Source organism: Gavia stellata, chromosome 14 (assembly GCF_030936135.1).
Source record: "Gavia stellata isolate bGavSte3 chromosome 14, bGavSte3.hap2, whole genome shotgun sequence".
NCBI lineage: Eukaryota > Metazoa > Chordata > Aves > Gaviiformes > Gaviidae > Gavia > Gavia stellata.
Genome location: NC_082607.1, coordinates 8,151,752 through 8,173,199, shown reverse-complemented (window position 1 = coordinate 8,173,199; position 21,448 = coordinate 8,151,752).

The following is a 21,448-nucleotide window of genomic DNA, read 5'->3' as shown; positions in this document are numbered from 1 at the left end:
ATGCTATGGTATCATGTTGTCGCCCCTGCCTTGCTGGCGCAGGTCCCTGGTATGAGGGTTTTACTCCGAGACCACATTGCTGTGAGGAGCTTGTGGTGCAGCCCAAACTCGTGCCGTTCAGAACTAATGAGTATAATGAAGAGTTCCCATTCCGTGAAATTGCAGTGCGCTGGGCTCTCCCCGTAGATGTGATTTAAACCTATGAAAACTTGCCTTGTTTGCTGCCTGGAGGCTGAGGCAATGTCACTTGTTCTATCTCTTCCAGCCAAGCCTGGGTTCGAGGTCTCTTACCTGTGAAAAATCGATAAATCAAAATATTAGAAGGTGCCATGCTGATAATTGATTCTTCCAAGAGTATTTTTCCCAAAGCTTAAACTATTTCCAACAGCAAGAAGTTATAATGAAGACTAAGTGTATTTATGAAGTGAAATCATTAACAATGGATTAGCCAGTGGAATCCAATTTCCTGTTCCATCAGTGATGCTAACACAGACTGAAATTTCATTGATGTATTGGGCATCATTGTCATCCTCTTAACTGAGAGAAAAATTATATTTGCCATTCTCCACTGGCTGCACTTCGCAAGCAAAACTGCATCTTATATGAAGGATCAAGCCAGAATCTTAATGGAGAAAGTATTTACAAGAAAATAAATGTGCACATAAATATTTCACAGGCATCTCATATGTGCTTTGTGTTTCATCATATTTAATGTATGAATGTAACTATTTTACTTGTGTGGATTTTTTCCTCTTAAGCAATGTCTTAAGGAGCTTAAGGTAGAGAAATACATTGTGTGAATGTCTGTAAGGTTTTCTAAGATAATATATGGAAGAGGTAGAGGAAACCTTCTCCTAAGAGTTCTTTTTCTTAAAGAACAGAACGAAAACAACTCATTTACCACTTTGTAAGTACTAAGTACTAAAATCCAGGTGTTTGAAGCTCTGCTCCCTGCTTTTATGCTACATACTCTCAGCCCTGCTCTGGCTTTCCCTCTTCCCAGAGGAGGGTGGCACAGGCTTCCATGCAGCTCATGGAAATGGGCTTCACAGGCAGTAGCAGGGAATTGGCTGTAATTTTGGATAGCTGGTTTTACTCCAGTGGACCAAACTGCCTCAAGGAGAGCAGAGATCTGGACTAATCTGAACACCGGTGTCATTTGCAAGTGTTGCTGCCTTGCTGCTCATTGCTCTCTTCTCCCAGCCCCTCAGGAAATACAATAAACAGCAGATGATCTTGTAGGGAACCTTGAGTCCTTTCTCTGGGGAAAACTGACAGTTTAATTCTGCTCCTTGCTTTCTGAGTGCTCTCTATCCTTCCACCCCCAGGATCATATTGTAGCGTCTTAAGTAGCCTTCGGTAGAGGACTCCGCTGAACTGCAACAGGAATGTCCATATGATGTGTACGGTGGTGGCTGAGAAAAGATGCTCACTCTGTGAATTGTGAAGTTGCATCTGCAGCCTACTTAGCGCAGAATAAATCCAAGCTACCATTTGTTAGGTCCTGTGAGGGGCTCTTGGCAGCTCAGTGTGGTGCACTGTCATCACAAGGTCACTGGTTTATAACATGATGCTTCGGGGTGTTATGTAGGTCTGCAAACAGTGTGCTTATTCGCATATGCTGGTGGCTAATTTTTTCCTCTCTAAATCGTTCTCTGCCAGAATAATATGATTTGGGAAAATCCCCAGGAGGTGTTCATGGCCAGGAAAATCAGCTGCCGGGCACTTGGGGGTGGTGGTTGTGGTGTTACTCCATGTGCGGCCAGGCAGGTACCAAATGGACCTCGCTGAGCACGGGCAGCAGGGCTCTTTACAGAAAGAGAGCCATTCTCCAGATATCAGACCACTGTCTTTTAAAACAAAAATGAAATACGAGGTTTTGATCCCAGCAATATAACAAGGCAGTGATTGATACAAAGCAAAAAAATCCCAACGCTTTATTTAGGAAAATGTAATTTTTGGAAATGCTATTTTAAAAATAAAGACATGGAAAGTTTAACTTTAAATAAAAAACAAATGTGGCTTTGCTGTAGGCTTTTAATGAAATCTGTTTCTCTTTTCCTGCCAATTAAAAATCCCCAAACCAATCCATTTCTGAATCAGCTCAAGGTGACCAAAAGGTAATTCAAATAGAAGATAAGAAGACCTGACTGCATTTGGACTTGTCTTGAGTTTTAATACATGCAACCATGTTATTTTCTCAACGTGTAAACTCTAGAGAGGGGAAGGATTTTTTTTTTTAAATGCTGGTGCTAAAATTTTCTGCTAGTTATGAATATTTCTGTTATGATAGTTGCAGTGTTACCTCCCACAGCCACCTCTCCCACCGACACAGAAGCTGGGGAACCGCGTGGCTCTGTTCGTAGTGCACCAGATTAGCTCAAGCTGCACTTGAAGGAGGCTTTGCTCTAATGAGCCCCAGAGTTTGCCTCTGTCACCCCTTCCAGGAGTGGGCTGACCTCACTGGAGGGCTGGAGGAGATGGTGTTCAGAGGAAAGATTCACTAGAGAAGGTCTGTCGCAGTCCTTAGTAATTCTGCCATTTAACAGAGTGATTAAATACAAACCCGAGCTCTAAATCGGGTTAAGCAGCCAACAGGGGCTTTACTCCTCACCTTCACTTAGTATGCAATGTAGTCAGCCTGTGATGCCAGGTAACTTTGCTGTTTTCTGAAGGATTAGCTCCCTCAGCATAGCACTCTGGTTTTCTTTTGCTGAAATCCATGGAAAGATCTCCCCTGCCCTGACAGTCAGGGCTTAGTTTTAAATTGCCCTGTAGAAATAGCTGCTCAAATGCAGTTTCTGCAGGGTTTGGGTCTCACAGTATCCCTTTGGTGCTGAAGGACACAAATGCAGCACTGCTGTCATCATCAATTATAGCGCTGGTGAAGATGTTAAACCTACCACTCTAATAGCGTGGGGCTGGGTTGACTTCTTCAGCAGCCGAGTCATCCTATATATAATATGAGATCACCGTTGGCGTCTCCAGTGTGTTGCCACAGAGGCCGAAGCCGTGAGGAGGGCCATCCATCAAGGAGCCCAGCCTGCGGCTCTTGACACTTTTATGGCCAGCATTCCGGCTGGGCTGGGCTGCAGGTGGCGATGCTCGGCAGGGAATGTGCGGCTCCATCGCTGGAGAGAAGGCTGGATTTGGAGGCCTAATTGTTCAGACCTGGGCTAGAAAACATGCAGTTTGGGTCCTCCCTATTCGGGAAAGGGTGTGGGAGGGGGCAGTGGTGTGGCACAGTTAAAACCAAAAGAATGAAAGAGAAAACTGTGATGAAGAAGGAGCTAATGAAGAGGTTGTCAGTGTGGAGGCAGGTCCACATGAGATGAGCCCAGACAGCTGTGTGTTTTCCCATCCAGGTGGGCTGGGGGAGGGATGGGATGCTTGCTAGATGGGATGCATGGGCTGGCACCAGCCTGCAAAGATGAACTGCTGCGAGCCCCCCGGCAGTTCTGCCTCGGAGCAGCCCCTTTCCCGTGCTTGATGCCATGCTTTGGGTATTGGGGGTCCTGGATGTGATTCCCTGCTTCTCCAAAGGGAGCTTGGGGGCCTTAGGTGAAAACAAGTTGCCTTGAAAAGCCTATCCTGCAACTGGAAAAGAAATCTATTCCTTGCTATTAAGGTATTCAAATCAGAATGTGCCATATGCAGCATTTCCCCATGGGATACAGCCAGCAGATGCATTGGCAGACCCCCCACAGCCCACATTGGGCAAAACAAATGCTCACAAACCCAATAATAACCATTCTTTGAAATTCGGGCCAGTCTCAGCTCTGCCTGTATAACCAGTGAGGCTCTGGGATGTGTCTGAGATCACACAGGAAATCTGCAAAGCGGGGACTTGAATTCCTATCTCTCCATCGTATGATGGTGCTGTAACGAGTGGACCATCCTGGAATAGGAGCACTGAAGGAGAACAGTATTTAAATATATGCCCTACTGGGGAGGTAGACTAGAGGTTGAATGTATGCGATGATGTATTAAGTTTTACAAGAGGGTCTGTGGCTGAAGGATGGGGGGCGGAGGGTTTATCTGATTTCTTTTGTGTTCTTCAATCACCTACAGAATATTGGAAGGTCACAGGTAAAGGGAATTCTTCTTAACTCTGTCTTCTTAATATCATGGTTGTGTTTTGCACATCAACATCAAATACTATGCAGAAAAATTATTCTGTTTAGAAAAGCATCAAAAGCTACCTTCAAAGAATAATGCATCAAGCCCATGTACGTGCTCTGGCATTTTTGAAGTTGCCTTCATACTCGTTAGACTTTAATGACACGATGAGTGACTTTTTGTCTGTCAACAGTTGCCAAGACTTCTAACTTTCTAAGCACCTTGCACATCAGTAGTGTCTGGTTTTGGTGGTTCTCCCTATTGCATTGCATTTTGCTTGTGTGCTTTTAAGCCTTTTATTACACGAAGTGAGGACTTCTACTTTTGCTGGGCAAACTCTACTAATTTACAAATTCTGAAGGCTTTGTTCATTTACAAATCAAATGGATGAATTAAATTGGAAGGGGACAATAAACATTCCAAGGGATGGCAGAAGATACCGTCTTCTGAAGCGTAGCCTTCATCTGGCTTAGCTGCACAGACGCAGTGTAACAAATCGGCTCTGTTTACCAAAGTGCTCCCAGTGTTTGCCGTGCCGCATCCCTAAATGTCATTGCTGTGAAGCATGCGAACTTCCCACAGGCCCACCAGTCTCAATCTTTAGCTGTTTTTAGGGGAGGTAACAGATTTCTGATTTGGGCAGCTATTTCTTTTTAAAGCAGGAAACTGTCTTCAAAAGTAGGTCTTTGATGTAAGGTAATAACTGGAAATGAAGGGCAGGACAAACTGATCCCCTCCCCTGCTTCCCTGCAGCACCAAGCTGAGTAAGGAGATGTGTTAGCAGGTCCTTGCTTTTTCTCTTAGCATGCTCCTCCTCTGTACCTAAAGTGTTTGGGTTGCTGTATGGGAAATACCCTACAGATTTGTGCTGGCATCACCTCCCAAAATGTCACAGTACACCTGTGCTTGTACAAGAACCAGTTGTGTTTGAGGGTGATGAAAGCAAAAGCCAGGTTTCACAGGCTCGCTCCCAAAGGGTAAAACCAACTCATCCTTGGGACCGCCTGAGAGCCGTCAGCAGCTTGGGGACTCTTTCAAGTCTGGCTGGAGTTAGCAGAAATCCTGTCTCTGTGCTTTCTTGCATCTGCACTGGGGAAAAGGTCTTTTCTAAAGCTCTGACATTAAGCTTTTCTGTCATATGGAGCTTGCGTATAACAGACAGAGGATGCAAGTTATTGGTCTCCAGGGAATAGTGTACGCTGTGTTCTTTTTATTATTATTTTTTGAAGTCAGATGTCTCCATTATTCCGACAGCAAGGAAATTGAGCAAGTTGCACAGTCTTTGGTGATAGCCACCTTTTCCCTCCCCTCTTGCATACAGTGAATAGGAACACCAACAAAGTTTCTCCCCTGTAGTCTGACTGGGTGCTTGACTCTGCCTGTGCAGGGAAAAGCTGTCCCTGCTGCTCCCCAGCTGGAGGTGGCAGTTCTGCAGGTAGCAAGAGAGCAACCAAGAGAAAAGATTTCCACTTTTTCTGGTTGAGGTAACTGAACCCATTCTTTGTAACCGTCAGCCCTCTGCTACCTCTTCCCTACAGTTCAATGGGATATTTTGTGAGTTCTCTGATTTTAAAATCCACCTGGTGTAAACCTGTTGCCTTGGGGTTCTGCCAGCAAAGTTTTAGCTATCCCAGTGGAGCTTACAATGGTAGGAAAAGGGTGCAGCAGCAGGGTCTGAATCACAGCTGTCAGGCAGCACATCTCCGGATAACATCCTCCTCTTGCCTGGCGAGACGTGGTGCACGCAGGTATTGGTAGGTGGGAACAGCTGCAGCACTCACTGTGGGAAAGAATTAATAGCATTTAAAATGAGTTATGTGTTTGAGATAAACTACCTTCTGCAAGTGTGTTGCCTCAGAAGAGTCTATGGTTTGTATTTTAGAGGACTGACAAGGCGTTCAGGCTTCTGCAAAATAGGGAGAGATTTAAAATTGTGAAGGAACTACAAGTTCTCATCTTTCTTGGAGATCTGGGTTTCTCTAATGTCTATATTCACTTACATTTAATTAGAGACAGACCCTGAAGTAGCTTAGTGGGCTGTGTGCATGCTAAATCCACAGCTGAGACAAATTCATTTGTCAAGTGTAATTCTTGAACACAACTGACCACCTTGGTCTAAAACGCCAGCGTGCAGGACCTCCAGCGGGCTGGGGAGGTCGTGGGAAGAGCGTGCTCATCTCCGCTCATGCAGGCTCTTCTGGCTGCCTTTCAGGGATGGCAGAGGGGATGGTCTTGCCTGTGCCAGTAATGGAGCTAGAGTGGTTAGTGCTTTGTGCTCATAACTTTCTTTTGCACTTTTGGAAGTATCAGCCCCATCTCTTCCTGCATTACGGTAAGCATCAGAGCGGTCCAAAACCCTTCTCTGCATGTTCCTCACTGACTTAGCAAATGCCCTGCTTGAAAAACTTTCTGGTTATGAGATCAGGTTGGAAGTGATTGTCAGTTTAGCACCTGCTTTGTAAAAATGTGATTGTTGTAAAGTCATGTGTATCAATGAAACCAAGCTGGAATTAAAAATTTGAATTGCTGGAGTAAATACGCCGGTAAAAGGATATGGAATTAACTGATGGAGCTGTGGTGATATGGCATTTGTATCTTGTGGTTTCCATAGATATACATGTGACAGTGTTTTGCAAACTCTATACACCACCTGAAATATATTTATGCTACTTCAGAAATAATAATTACTTAAGTGCGTTCTGCACAAAAACACTCCTTAAGCACTTGTTGAATGATGAAAACTGAACAGGTTTTCAAAGGTCATTGCAGTTTCTTAGCTCTAATCTTAAATTTTTTCCAAAGTAGAGGTGTAAGAAAAAGGAGGCAGAGAAAGCCCCTGGCCCAAGGTCCGCGCATCTAATTTTGTGATATGGTCCATTGAGTGCAGTTCAGCTTGGGGCAAGAGACTGGGGGGTGTGCATGCCCTGTCGGCAGCAAGGCTGGTTGTACCCATGTTGGGTAAGGGAAAGAGAGATTGGTTGGGGAGATGCAGTCTTGAAAGAGTACTGAAAGGAAGGAGAAAAAGGAAGGTTCAGCAGAGAGCAAATAAGGTGAGCAAACAGGTCCATCCACATCAAGCAGAGTGTCTGAAGGTGACCGATACGTGAGGTTGGAGGATGGTTCCCTTCAGCACATGAAGGTACCCCTAATAATAAGAAGTTGCAAAGAAAGGCACATTCAACCTAACGCAGCGCTTTGCTGATGGGAAGTTTTCCTCTTCCAGAGACACAATTTCCAAGTGAGGCTGATGGTTTGAAAGGGTCTGTCTCCATCACTGGGATCAAACCAAGGCAGAGCCCTGCACCCAACGCTGCGCTTGGGCGAAGGCCGGATCTCTTGAGCACACCGAGTGCTGGCCTCGGCTCAGATCCGGTGCCGACTGTGGAGGCTGAGCTCTTGCAGAAATCTGGCTCATCTTGTGTAGGAATAATTGAAACAGTCAGAATTATTATTATCCCTCCCCAGTTCTTCTTCATATCAAATATGCATTTCCCCCCTCTATGCTCTAATTAAAAACTAAAGGAGAGGGAGAGAGGAGGAGGAAACTAATAATGCCAATTACACATTTGGCTTACAAAAAAGAAAAGAAAAGCACACTCTAATGCGTTTGTGGACAATAAGTAGGAAATGATTCACACTTAATAAACCTCTTTGCTGTTAATCTCCATTAACCTAGGGGCTCTGTTACTTACATCGAAAAGTCTCCTCACTTTCTGTTGTGTTATTGCAAAGAATGAACTTTCATCATTATTTTTTGCAGGGGCTATTGAACCTGCTGCCTCTGGAGCACGGGGGGTGCTGTGCAGCTGGGGCAGCCTGGTCACTGTCATGGTAAGAATATTTTATCACTGTGATGCTCCTTCCCCTCGCCCACCGCAGTGCTGGGAGGATAGGAGGTCCCAGGACACACACCGATGTCATGGAAGGGTTGGCCACGGCTTCCCAGGTCTTGATTCAGGAGGACTGCTGCAGTCACCTGCTTGTTAAGATGATTGCGAGCTGCTGCTGGAGGGGTTTCTGGGTGGATTCCCTCCACCCGAAAGGCTGCGGATGAGTCTGTGCTGGAGAGTTTAGAAAGGACCCCAGAGCTAAGCATCTGCCAGCTCTTGCTGGAGGTCTGGGAGTACAACGGACGGAGGTGATTAGCACATTGTGTTAAAAAAACATGTTTTTCTTGCATGATGCACAGTCTTTCACAGCTTTCTCATCCCATGGAGTAATGCCCAGAAATTGATGTTATGCTGTTGTAAATCGGGAAGGAGCGGGGGGCTGCAAGGGGCAGAATGGATATTGCTGAGAATCCCTCATGCTTAATGATTTTTTTTTTTTCCAGCAGCATCATCTTCCACCCTCTCCCTTGTGCCTGGGCTTCAAATGTCTAAAGTTTTTTTTTGTTTCCAGTTTTGGTCTGTGACATTAAATTCCATCACTGTGTTTCTGAAGCAGCTGTGGTGGCAGAGGCTGGGTGACTCATCCCGTCCATAACCGATGGCTCGGGAGGACGCAGATGCCATCAGTGTTACTGGGAGCTGCAGGTGATCCACGAACCTGTGACGCTGCTGCACGTGCGCGCGGCTGACTCGAGGTGAGCGAAGCGAAGGTGTGTTTGCAGGTAGGGGATGAGCAGGAGCAGCAGCACCAGAGGTGGCAGAGGATGTGTAAGAAGACCAAGATGAGATCTTGGGGAAGATCTAGTGTCAGAACCAAGATCTAACACAGCAGCAAGATGTCCCTTTGACTCCCGAAGCAATTCCCAAGAAAGCCCTGTGCTCTTGCTTTGTCTGGATGACGGCTCTTCCCTTCACTGTAATCTCCAGATCTTCCCTTCTGGACCAGCTGGACCCAAGTTTTTGGACAAAGCCGACATCTCTGGCTGAGATGTCTCCAACCCATGAGGTTTGCAGGAGGGTCAAATCTTGATTTGACATCAAATCTTTCAAAGGAAACTTTCCCATTGATTTAATGCATTAGTTGTTTTTTTTACCTCCAGTCAGGAGTTTTATCTCATTAGTTCTGTGAATCAAACCGTGCATCTGAAATCCTTTAATTTTCTTTCTGAGAAAAAGATATTTTAAATTCAGAGATGGATAAAAATTAAAGCATGAACATTATCTGGCTGGATTGTAAGTCCTTTATAAGAGATTCAGAGTGAAGTCTGTACAGCTGCACAATGTCATACCCTCCTCTCTTGCAGTGTTACAGGCATGTTACTCTTCTCTGGTTCTGGCCAGTGAATTTTGAAATATTGTTTGCATAAATTTCCCTACTTCTCACTGTGTTTATTTGACAATGCTTTTAATTATCCTAAAACCAGATTTTCAAATATAGCAGTTTCTCCCCTCTATGATTGCTATGGAAATTTCACCTGGAAAAATCAAAGCTTTCAGAGGTCGTTTTACTTTCATCTCTTCCTTTTGATGAGGTCCTAACACATCAAAAATCCACACTCAGAGACAGCCCTCTCTACTCCAGCACTTAAAATGCCAGGAGGTCTTCATGGTACAGAAGGAGTGCAGCCAGGAGCATCACACCACAGTGGTCGCTGGAGCTCGAGATGATGACCCAAATCATGTCAAAACTCGGGACGCTTGGCTGGAGCGTTGTCTGTCTGCGGGCACCACTGCTGGGACTGAGCAGAGCAGAAGCATGTCAGGGCTTGATTGAAACTGGACAGAAAAGGTCCTATAGGAGCACATTTTCTACGGGAAAATCCCTGTGCTGAGAGGATTCAGTTCTGGGTTGCCAGCAGCCGGTTACTAACCCTCTAAAGGGTTTCTGTAGCTGGGGGCATTATATAATTTAACAGTCTTTCCATCCAACCTCATGGAAATTTTTCCCATGTGTTGAAAAGTTCTCCAGGGTACCACCGGTAACTGAAATGATGAGAGAAACCCAGCCTAAGTACTAACACTTGTCATGACAAAAATGAACAAAAAAAGTGGATGGAGAAGCAGCCCTCCTGGCAGAATATGACATTTAAATGTGTTTCCCCTCCTTCAATTTAAAATGCAAGAAGGCACTCGCTTGAGGTTCAAAGAGCTGTTCATGTAAAGGATCAATAGATACAGCACTGTATTTAGTGTCGTACAAAATGCTGGACCAGGCAATTATTTTGGTTCATCGCTGTGGTAAGTGAAGCATCCAAGTGTGACAGAAAATTCTCTTATTTTCTTGTTTCTTGTGTAACTGAAATATTTCATCTTTACAGGCAGTTATGTTAAAGATTAATATTCTGTTCTTGACTTGTTAGTTCAGTGTTAGTTTTACAGTTTTGTTGGCATTTTGCATTCACTCAGTCTCTGATCCGTAGGATATCTGTGCCAAAGGGACTCTTCCAGTAGCACCAGTGTCCTCTGAGCCACCTGGCTGGAGTATTAGGGAGCAAATGTGCTTACTGGCATCACAGGGGAAACTCCTGCTGGCTCCAAAGAGCCAGTTCTAGAGTTGGATCCATCTTACTTTAACAATCAAAAAGATATAGATCTAAATTTACTCAGGGTAACATATTAGATAACCAACGTATTATATATGCTCAGCCACTTTGCTTCAGAACACTTTAATAGTTCTGTATTCGCTAACAGCAGCAGCCAGGTGTCATAATGTCTCAAATAAAACCTGCAAGAAAAACTCATGCACTCTTACTTTTTCTTGTTGTATAGGCAAAAGCAGCAGATGGTTGTGACATCCTTCGCCAGTTCACGGGAGAGCTGAGATACTGTGAATTGACAACCTGAGCCTGCAGTGGATTTCCCACATCAATGACTTGCAAGTACTGTTTCTTCCAGCTGAGATGAACAGAAAGAAGTTTGATCATGAGACTAATGCTGCCCTGAGTGTAGAGTGGCTTTGCAACCAAGATGAGTTGTCATCATGAGTCTGCAACCCTTTTCAGCCACAGAAGGGTGTGAAATTAAATGCTAAGGGAGCTGCTGACCATCTTGCATGAATGGTGTGTGATGTCCTGGGTAGCTTGTGAAGATGCCAAGGACTTCCACTTTTACCCAGGGTCTTCACGGCCTCAGATACCTACAGAAACATGGACTTGGGAATGGAAAAGGTGTCAGAAGTGAAGATAATATTCTGAGAGGGGACCAGCTCAGCTTGTATGTGGGAAGGGCACAAACAGTCCCCTAAAAATACAGAAGCCCAGATGAGTAGCTGCTGGAGGCTTTTAAGGAAAATTGCTGTTCCCGAGAACAACGGCCTTTGGACCCAAAGACATGATGTTGTTTGGAGCTCTGAGGTTTCAGCTCCTTTTGCGTGCTCGGTGCTTGTTGTAGAACCTCTTGATTTTATCAGCTGTGTAAGTCTTAGCTTGCATGCTACAGAGCAATTGCACCCATTTGGGGGCAAAGGGTACTGATTACAGAATCACAGAATCACTAGGGTTGGAAAAGACCTGTAAGATCATCAAGTCCAACATTCAATCCAACTCCACCATGCCCACTAAACCATGTCCCACAATGCCTCGTCCACACATTCCTTGAACACCTCCAGGGATGGTGACTCCACCACTTCCCTGGGCAGCTTATTCCAGTGTCTCACCACTCTCTCAGTAATGAAATTTTTCCTCATATCCAGCCTAAACCTCCCCTGGCGCAACTTGAGGCCATTTCCTCTTGTCCTGTCGCTCACCAGCTCTGGAGCATTTACCTCCTTGCACAAAGTTGCAGCTCTTCATTATTCAGTATGATTTGAGCATGCTGTGAAAAACACCGCAACTCTTCAATTATCTGTGCTGTAACGGGTTAGAGATACAGGCTTGTCCTTACAGTCCTGGGCTGTGAAACTGTGTAATTGTAACCCCGGGTGTCATCTATTGCTGTTATCCCTAACTGGTGCTGTAGACACACCTGCTTGAAGAAACAGGAAGATGTTTCATTAAATAATGTATATATGCATCTTTGTATATTCGTTTCTTTTAAAGTAATTCAGATTCCACTGAAAAATTCTATAGAAAGTTCTTTAGGAAGCTGCCAACTTTTAGACTCTTTTATGCACTTGCACTTGGGAAAAACACCCTTCCAAGAGCTGTGTGTCTTCAGTTGATGCGTAGTCAGAGGTACCTCTGCAGACTGCTCGTTGCCTGTTCTTGGCAATATTTCTGCCTTAAATCCTTGTTGCAGACTCAGGCTACAATGTCACCTGGAGGAGGGCTTCAAAAGATCAGCAATAGGACTGATCTGGCCTGCAGAACATGGCAGGCAGCTGGAATCTAAATTACTGAAAGTACCAGTGGAAAGCTCAGAATTTATATCAGATATAATGTATTACAAGTAAGATTTATAAAAGGATTACAGAAAGCAGTTAGCTAAAGCTACTGGCAGTAAACAGGGATTTAAATATTTATCTAGCTGGAAAAATAGGAGTAATGAAGTCATTTATTTAGTTATGTAAAGAAGCTGCATACTTTAAACTGACAACAAATAACATGCTTAATATCACTACTATTTTACAATGTCCGTGTATCAAAATCCTTCTATGCCTTTCGCTTCCAAGCAAAATCCTCTTGTATCTAATCAGTGCATAATACAGAATTTCCTCAAGCAACGGAGATGCTCACAAGGGGGTAGATCACCCGACAATGTGGTTATTTGCCTTTCTGCCTCCCTTCCCTCTCCAAGGCTGTAGCATTTGGAGATCAGTTCCTTCCTTTCCTTCCCTCTGGGAGGGTATGTGACGCTGGTTACAAGGCAGCTGGCTGCTAATATTTCCTGCATTTTTATATTGCTCTTCCAGTTACTGCATTTCTTCTAATTTTGCTCTTTGTGATTAGTATTATTTTACAGGAAGGTCAGGTCTGTCTTTGGGAAGTGGTTGAGGTTTGGTCCCTCCACAACTCCAGTCTAACATTTGAGCCTTTTTACGTGAAAGCATCTCTCTTTTTGACCCAGACCTTGCTGCGGTTACCTACTGCAATATCCCTTCAGGTCAGCGCCTTAGCCACGTAATCTATAAACCGATCAGCAAATGTAAGGCAAACACTGCCTGCCCCAATAAAAATGTATTGGTGACCGGTATTAGAGGTTTCACTTTTTACTTTTTCGGTCGCCTACTCGCCAGGAATAACTTTCAACATGTTGTACATCTACAGTGATGCTTCCAGGTGCACTGTGGGGTTTTATCATGGAAAAGCTGCAAGTTCCCCTGTTGTTGTAGGTCTGTAAATCTGTGCTCAAGTCTGCCCGGACTGATAAAACAAGCTGGTGGGGAATCATCAGTCTGGAGGATCTGTGCAATCCTCTGATGGCCAAAGCACAGCTTTGGGGCTGGTTCCTTCCTGATGCAACTTCATGGATTTCAGTTGCCACCAGGTCTCTCAAGCATCCTGCTCCCAACCTTCTGGGTGAGATTAAAATATTGTTCATTCCTTGTTTAGGACTAAGGTAGGAAAGCCCAGTGGTTTGCTGGTTTCTGCTCTTACTCTCAAGTCAGCTTCAATTTTTAAAGTATTCAGCAGAGAGGATTAAGCAGCACAGCTGGTCTTGCTCCTGTGTCTTGCTGGATTCCCATGGTAATTGGTCACGCTGCACACTGAGCGGCTCCCAACAGCTGGTTATTTCCTACGGTATCTTCTGCTGACAGTAATAAATTTAGCCCTTGGTGGTACTCTGGGAAATTGGCATTAATAACGATTTTTGGGTGGCCAGTTCATTTCCCTCCTGGGTCAGACCACCCTGGTACTCTGCAAGCTTTGGTCCTCTCTCCCTCTGCAACAGATTGGTCCCACCACATGGCATCATCACAAATTGCTTAGTCAATTTGTCTTTGAACTCTGTCTTTTACACATAACTTGTGAGCCCTGTGTGAGCTGTGTTTTTTGGTATGCACAATGACTCGTCCCCTCCTGACCATCTGTGGTGGTGAAGTTTGCTCTTCCTCTCAAACGGCGCATTCTCGAGCGGAGTTTCAGCCTCTGTGAGCAAGGAGCCGGCACACAGCTGGGCACCTACTCGCAAAGCAGGGAGCGGCAGAGCTCGGCTGTCTCTCTGCCTTTGAAATTGCAAAGTGATTTTAGTGCTCATAGAAAGCATCGCATGATAATTAAAGGATGTGAGCAGCGTTAATCAAAGAAAGCAAATATGGTATTAAAATAAGGCTAAAATGTATAGTATTGAAAAGATAGTGTGAATATTTCAGATCAGAAGTTAAAAATGATGTAGCAGGACTTATAAAAGAGCAACAGAAAAGGGATGTGTGTGTGTAGCAAGGGACAGATAGGGACTAGTTGCCAGAGGGTTACCCGAATGGTAAAAAGGCATGAAATATTCTCATGAAAAGAAACTTTGGCTGCTAAAATGGGAAGGAATGCTTTCTGTTGCAAAAAACTTTCTGCTTCTGCCAAGTAGGGGGAAAAAAAATATGATTGGACACCTAGGATTTATTGCCCCACTGTGTTAAAAATAGAGCTGGTTTTCAAGGTATAGACAGGAAACAGAGCAGGAGTGGATTACGAAACCGTGAGATCTCTCTCCCCTGGATTCTGCAGGGGAGATTCCCCAAGGTTTCCCATCTCTACAGTTATTTTTTATCATTCGTAACCTAGTGGCTTTTGCTTTTATTGAGGCAGTATTAGCATGCGTTTGTTAGTCATTGTATTATGATTCATGTATTCTCAGGACTTCTTCAGACCATTATCTAGAATTAGTTTTCCATCAGCATGGGGATGTATTAAACTTTGTATAAGTAATTACCCTGCTTTCTCTTGAGCAGCATGGGAGGACATGTGCTGTACAGCTGTCCTGTCCCGGATTAGTGACGGTGTTTACCTGTTCAAAGACTTCTCTTTCTTGGCAAATAATCTTAACACATTGTTTATTGACAGTGTTAACAAGCAGCACAGTGTCTGTTCCTGTTGGGTACGTTTTTTGAAGTGTTTAACCTAAATATATGCAAAAATACAGCACAATAGTAGCTAATGCTGGGCAAAATGTCAGCCAGAAGTTCCTAAGTAACTTCTAATAACCCATAATGTCTTGTCATGTTTGCACTGAAGCTCTACCCTGTGCTCCTCCTCCAGGCTGCTTGGGAAATCTGGCAGCAGTTCCTAAACAGGAATTAATTTTGCTTTGAAGTGACCTTTTCTGTGTTTGCTCCCTTATGGGTACCAGTTTAAGGTGGTCATGACGATTGTTGAATCGCAAAGGGTGAATTCAGGGATTTCTAGACACATGGTTTGAGAGAATTTTAGTGAAACTGAAATTCAGCTTTCCAGGTGATGCGTCTTCACACAGTGTGTGCTTTGCTTATGGAACCCATTACTACTGCCAAGGCAATGTGAAAACCCCGAACTCAGCAAGCTGCAAGGAAAAAACCCAACTTTTCTTCTGAGGAGTGTATGCATATATTTAAAGGAAGGCTTTCAGGCATAAATGAAGTTCCTAGTGGAGGCATGTTGTTCTGCCAGATTGCTACTCCCTTCCTGTGAAACGCCTGGACTGGGCCACTGCCTTAACACATGGGCAGTGGACAAGATGCCGCTCCAGACTAATTCGTGGAGCTATGCTCTTACTTTCTGATGACAGCAAAATAGACACTGATTTGTCAAAAGTGTGTGAAAGATGTTGAAGTTATCAGCCTTCAGAAAAAGTTTGTGTCAAGCCTTGGGTCATTGCCAACTTCAGTGCAGTCCTTGGACTAATATCTCATGAACCACCATAAGACATTAATGTTTTATAACTTCAGGAAACTCACAGCCAGCCATCCTTGGTGCATGTCCAACGTCTCCAGCACTGGAATGAAAATCAGCACTGCGAAGTGCCGGGTACTCTGGGTCTGGTCCAGCAAAGGTGCCACTATGGGGACAACTAGAAGCCTGTGAGCTGTGACACTGTGGGTGTGGATTTAGCAGTTTTGCAGCCTTGAAGGAGCGTGCACCCGACTGGACTAAGCGCTCGTCTGTTGGCTTGCACTTCAGTTTGGAACAGCTCCTTCTGCCCTGGGTTCTCCTTCCCAAAGACCTGGCACAATGGGTAGGACTGCATGAGGAAAGCTGGTTAGGAATTACTGGGAGAGACCCAAAGCAGGGAATTAGGCTGGCCTGGAAAAAAACCTCTGTATTATTTTAAAGTGAGATCTACCCAATCATTTTGTTCTGGTTACATTTTTTCAATGGAGGATGCAATGACATGATGGAAAATGATGCATTTTAACAGGAACAGGAAAATAAAAGGAAAAATGCAGGAGGGAAATACTGTAAGAATGAAGAAAGTCACAGCCAAGTAAGTATGAAACCTTAATTTTAAGGAGCATAGCATGCCTGAAATAATAGGGAAAAGCTGTATCTGAACTGATGGTTGGGTCAGAGTTGCAAAGCCTGGAGCTTCCCACTTTCTGATTTGTCACGTTATTTCAAAACTCCCCGATACGCTAAGTCAGATGTTTGGCAGGTTTCAGAGGAAGAAAGAGAGTAACTTTAAACTTCTGAAACACGATACTCGGTCGCTGTGGGGGTGGAGTCCATTGCACGCTTCTCACTCCAGCCATGTGGAGATGAAATGTGCTGCACCATCCAGTGCTTTTAAAAATGCTCTTCCTAATAGTACACGATTTGGAGTTGCTCCTTAGGCTATGGAATGCCCTTGGGCTTTAGCACAGGCAGTGCAGCAGCTGCGCTGGCCAGGGATACCCCTGTTTGCTCAGTCTTGCTCTGAGACACTAAGATTTCTGTGAAAGGCACTTCAAACTATTTAAAGTGTTTTACTATTTGCTTATAGTTTCTTCTGAGACTGGAAGTTAGGGAAAGGGTTATACAAGATATCAGTTCTTCAAAATTGAATGTGAAGTTTTTGTTTGTGAACTGTAAACTTAAACTTTTAAACAAAACGATAGCGTGTTTTTATAAGGGAGATATGAAATGAATTTTTAAAGTAATACAATTTCTGAATATCTGGGGCTAAAGAGGGAAGCTTTCAGTGCTTTCTTTCCTTTATTTTGTTTTTAATCCAGGGCAGACACTTCAGTCCTGCAAAGTGCCGAGCACTCTGGTATCTCCCAGCAAAGCCACAATACATGTTGCAGAGCATCAGATCAGTTCTACAGATTTCGTGCTCAGTCACTTGTTTGGATCAGACTGGAGCACTCTGTGCTTATTCTGGCAAGCTACTTTTCCATCGAGAGAGAAATGCTTGGGGCGCTGTGGGGGCAGATGACTAAATGTCTTTTTTTCCTGGAAAGTAGAACAGAGCATCCCCCATATTGTCCCATTTGATTCTTAAAGGGGAGTAATTCCCCCTAGTGTAAATTCCAGTGCCATATCTAACCTTGCTTCAGAAATCCCAAGCCAGTACTTGAGTACTTGGTGGGGGGCAGAAATTAGGATATTGGGTAGGAGGTAACTCCATCAGAGACAAGGGAGTTGCCTGGGAGAGATGTGGACGTTACAGGGCACAGACATCGACTCCGTAGGAAAACAAGGTTCCTTCAATTCCAGCTTGGATCAAGGGACAAGCCCCTCTCCGTGCCTTGGGACCTCTATGTTAGTTTTACAGAGCCTCATCGAGCAAGGCACAGGCCTTAGAAATGTCACCTGCTGCCGTGCAAAGTGGTGGGTGACTCAGCAACGCAGCGCAAGGGCTTGCTCAGTAATGACAGATTGTTCTGTATTTCTAAGTACATTGCTTGTTTTTTTTTTTTTAAATATCTTCTAATTATGTTCTCTTCAGTATTGATCCTGTGCTCTTTTAGAAGCTAGATTCATCCCTTGCTTCTCAAGAAGCAGAAGAGAAAATATTTGGAGTCTGAGGTCCTCTGCAGTCCATCAACCATGTCTGCTGGGCTTGTTTGCTGGCTGACAGTTGGTTTGGGACTCTTGATTGCATTTTTTAGGACTGTGATTTTACAGTATGTCAGGATCTTACGTCTATCTCCCTTCTCTGCAAACCACTTGTGGACAGTTGACCAAACATAAGCTTCATGTTTTAAGGAAAAAAAATAAATCTTTTTAGTCATGAGATTCTGTTGCCAACTCTCCTGTCATTCTCCTGTCCTATTTACTGCTTAGACTTGAAAAGCATAACAATTTTTGAAGGCTTTGCTTTTAAACTCTGCTCTTGTTTTTCCTTTGTGACTGCTTTGACAGACTTCTCTGATGTATATTTCAGTATAGGTTGACGTGAAGCTAATGAGAAGGCAGACGTTTATTTACAGAAATATGGGTTCCATTTGTAAAATTATTTCCTGGTGAGAAAAACATCACTTTCTTATTGCCTTACATGCTAGGATTTTTTTTTCTTTTTACATCTGCATTTCTTTACAGCTTGGTCTTTAAACTGTATATTGCTACAGACATATAAAACAGCCAGTAAACCCTAACCCCACAACTTTAGAGATCATTATAAGACACAAAAAGATTCAGCTGTTGTTTTAAGTCAAGAAATGGATTTACACATCATAAAATAAGTTTAGAAATAACACTGCCAATTTACAAATCTGACTAATAAGTACTAAATAAAAAAGGATTAAGTTTATAAATTCTCAGGCTATACTTTGACTGATTTACATGAAATAAAACTTTGAAGCTCTGTTGTTCTTAGTTTTACACAGCCTTGTCTTCCATATAAACCCCAACCCTTGTTGCGTACATCCTGCCTAGACTTATTTTTATCACTTTGTCTTTTGTTACTACCCCGACACTATAAAATAATTGTATAAATAGAAGCATAGCTGCTCCATAGCATATGGTCCCAAACTGATGCTGTATATAAAAGCCTACCTCATCCAAATTAAACACAGGGGTCTGCTTTTGTTTCAAAATGTGACTGAGGGTCCAAGGGCCCAGCTGTGAGAGATTAACCCCCCCTTTTTGGGGATGGGATGAAGCACTCCCCCATAGGCTGTAGGTGGGGGATGCTCTTGCTGCAGCCTACGTGGACTCGCGACCAGCCTTGGCACTGCCTGCCTGTTCACAAGGGTGGGCAAACACTTGCCCAAGAAAAGGGCTAAACACTCAAGTGGCCGGTAGCTGAACTGGCCTGTCGTGAGATGTGCGTGCCCCGGAATCGCTGCAGTGCAGCCTCTGGGGCAAGACCTCCCGTCCCTGATGCTGTTCTGCCCACAACAGGACCCCCGGCTGGCTGGGGTGTCCCTCTGGACTTGCAGTGGGATAAGCAACAGGCTTTCTCCTAATTTGGGCTTGCAGGTCAGGTGGGAGGACCTACCCCCTGGGCGTGTCACCTGATGGGAGAAGATAAGGAGAAGGTCTGCAGTGGTCTCGGGTCCCTCCAGCTGGTGTGCAGGACCAAGCGGTGCTCCGGAGGTGAGTGAGACCCCTCTGCTAGTCCCTGCTGGCTCTTCTTCCCAGCCCATAGATCTGATAGACCTCAAAAGTGTGTTTCCAACCTCTTCCAGTGACTCACCACTGTTTTCCGAGTGCCCTGAGGGTAACTGGAAGGACTAAACCCTCTTGTTTCTCCTTATCTCCAGCTGCTTTGTTGTATTAAGTGTCTCTAAAAATTTACCTGATGTTTTCTGGGTTGCTTTGCTTTCTGTTTTTGTAAACAACCAGTGGGGTTGCTGCAGGGAGACCTCCCCTTTCCCAGCATCAGGGACTGGCTGGGACTCTAGAGCCAGCCCCCCTTAGGGACTTGGGGGCACTGTGGGACAAGCCCGTGCTTATGTCCAGCCCGAGCAGGCTGGCTTAGAAGTGGGGTGGGTTCCTGCCTGAAGTGTTGAGTACAGCTGGCTGAGTTACGCACACATCTTCAGGCTGGTCTTATCTGGCAAAAAAATGATCTCCTGTTCTCCTCCTCCTTACTCTTTGCCAGAGAGATGTTTCCCCATCGCCCCTTTGCCATCTCATGGCTGCTCCTGCTCCAGCTCTGGTGGGCTGAACGGGGCCACTCTCCTGGTGGAGAAATCTGCCCTCATCTTGCTGGACCCAGGCTCACACGGAGAGCCAGCTGTGTGTTTTCCTAACTTGTTTGTGGAGCAGTAAAATCCCTTGAGGTTGTTCCCACTGGGGTTTCCTTCCTTTCATTTGCATTTCCAAAGCTGACCTCCTCTGTCCTCCCAGGGTATGGTCACAAAGGCAGAGAGTAGGATCATATGGGACCCAAACACCCTGAAATCATTAGAGCTGCCTTGGATCTTAGAGCAAAATTAGACCCATTATCTCCATATTCTGCACTACAGCAGCTGGGCAGTTTCCCACTACATCTTGGAATCCCTGTCGATAAAAGAAAAGGAAAAAATGAATATCCTCAGTAACAAATGCACCCTATCAGAGAACTTATTGGCACAGCAATTGGTGAAAGCTGGCTGCATTCCTGTTCGAGACTTTGAATGAAGTATGTTGTTTCAGTTTTTGATTCACTTTCATTCTGAATGAGGATTACACAGTCCCATTACCTTGTCTTCAGGGAACTGGTTTCTAAGACTTCATCTAACAGTTTACTTCTAAACTAAATTTCATCAGGCTTGCTCTCTACTCGATGTTTTGAGGAAAGTTCCTTCTCTTGCTTTTTATTTAAGATGAAAAAATATTTCCCCCCTTTACTAAGAAAAAAATAACCGTCTGGAACTGTACTGTGTGACTTTGGTGGGAGAGGAGGATTTTCAAGATGAGTATTTTTAGCCAACCAGAGCTGGAGATCTGACTTAGAAACGTGTGTAAATCGGGATCCAGTGTAAACCATCTGCAGAGCTGCTCCGACGTCAGCGGCAGAGCAAGCAGTGCAGCCGCCGGCGGGCATGGCCCTCCGGCTCAGCTCGTGCCTTTGCATTCTGTTCGCAGGAGCCGTGCAAAAGAGTCCGTGCTGCTGGAGGGCTGCAACTTGCCAAATCCTCTTGGCAGCCAAATCTGCACAGCCCATCCAAGAGGGGTAAATGAGAGCCGGATTTGGCCTGCTTTCTTTCAGTTAATCTCTCCTTTTAGAGGAGCTCTGCATTTGTCTGGTTGGCACACTGGTGTTCAAGAGCTCAGCTCTACTTGTTGAGGATGTTACTCGTCTGACAGCAGCCTATAATTACTGTGTGTCATGCAGGGTTGGCGATAGATACAGCAGCGCTGGAATCTAGGGTCTGCTGAATTCGTGAGCCACTTGAGGGTATCTTAGCAGTAAAATGATACTTGGTATGACTAAAGCATGCAAACACTTCAGAGCAGGCTTAATATAAAGCCTGGAGTTGGCCCGCTGAAATAAATGGAAATATTAGTGTGCGTATACGCATACACAAATATCTGTACGCTTGAAGGCTTAAATGTCAATCCATTTTGAGAATTAATTTATATTCACATTGTGGTTTGTTAGTTTATGTAATTATCCATGATCAGGGTATCTCTACCCGCAAAAGTCAGTGCTCATCATGGTGGTTTGTGTTATGCAGTAAG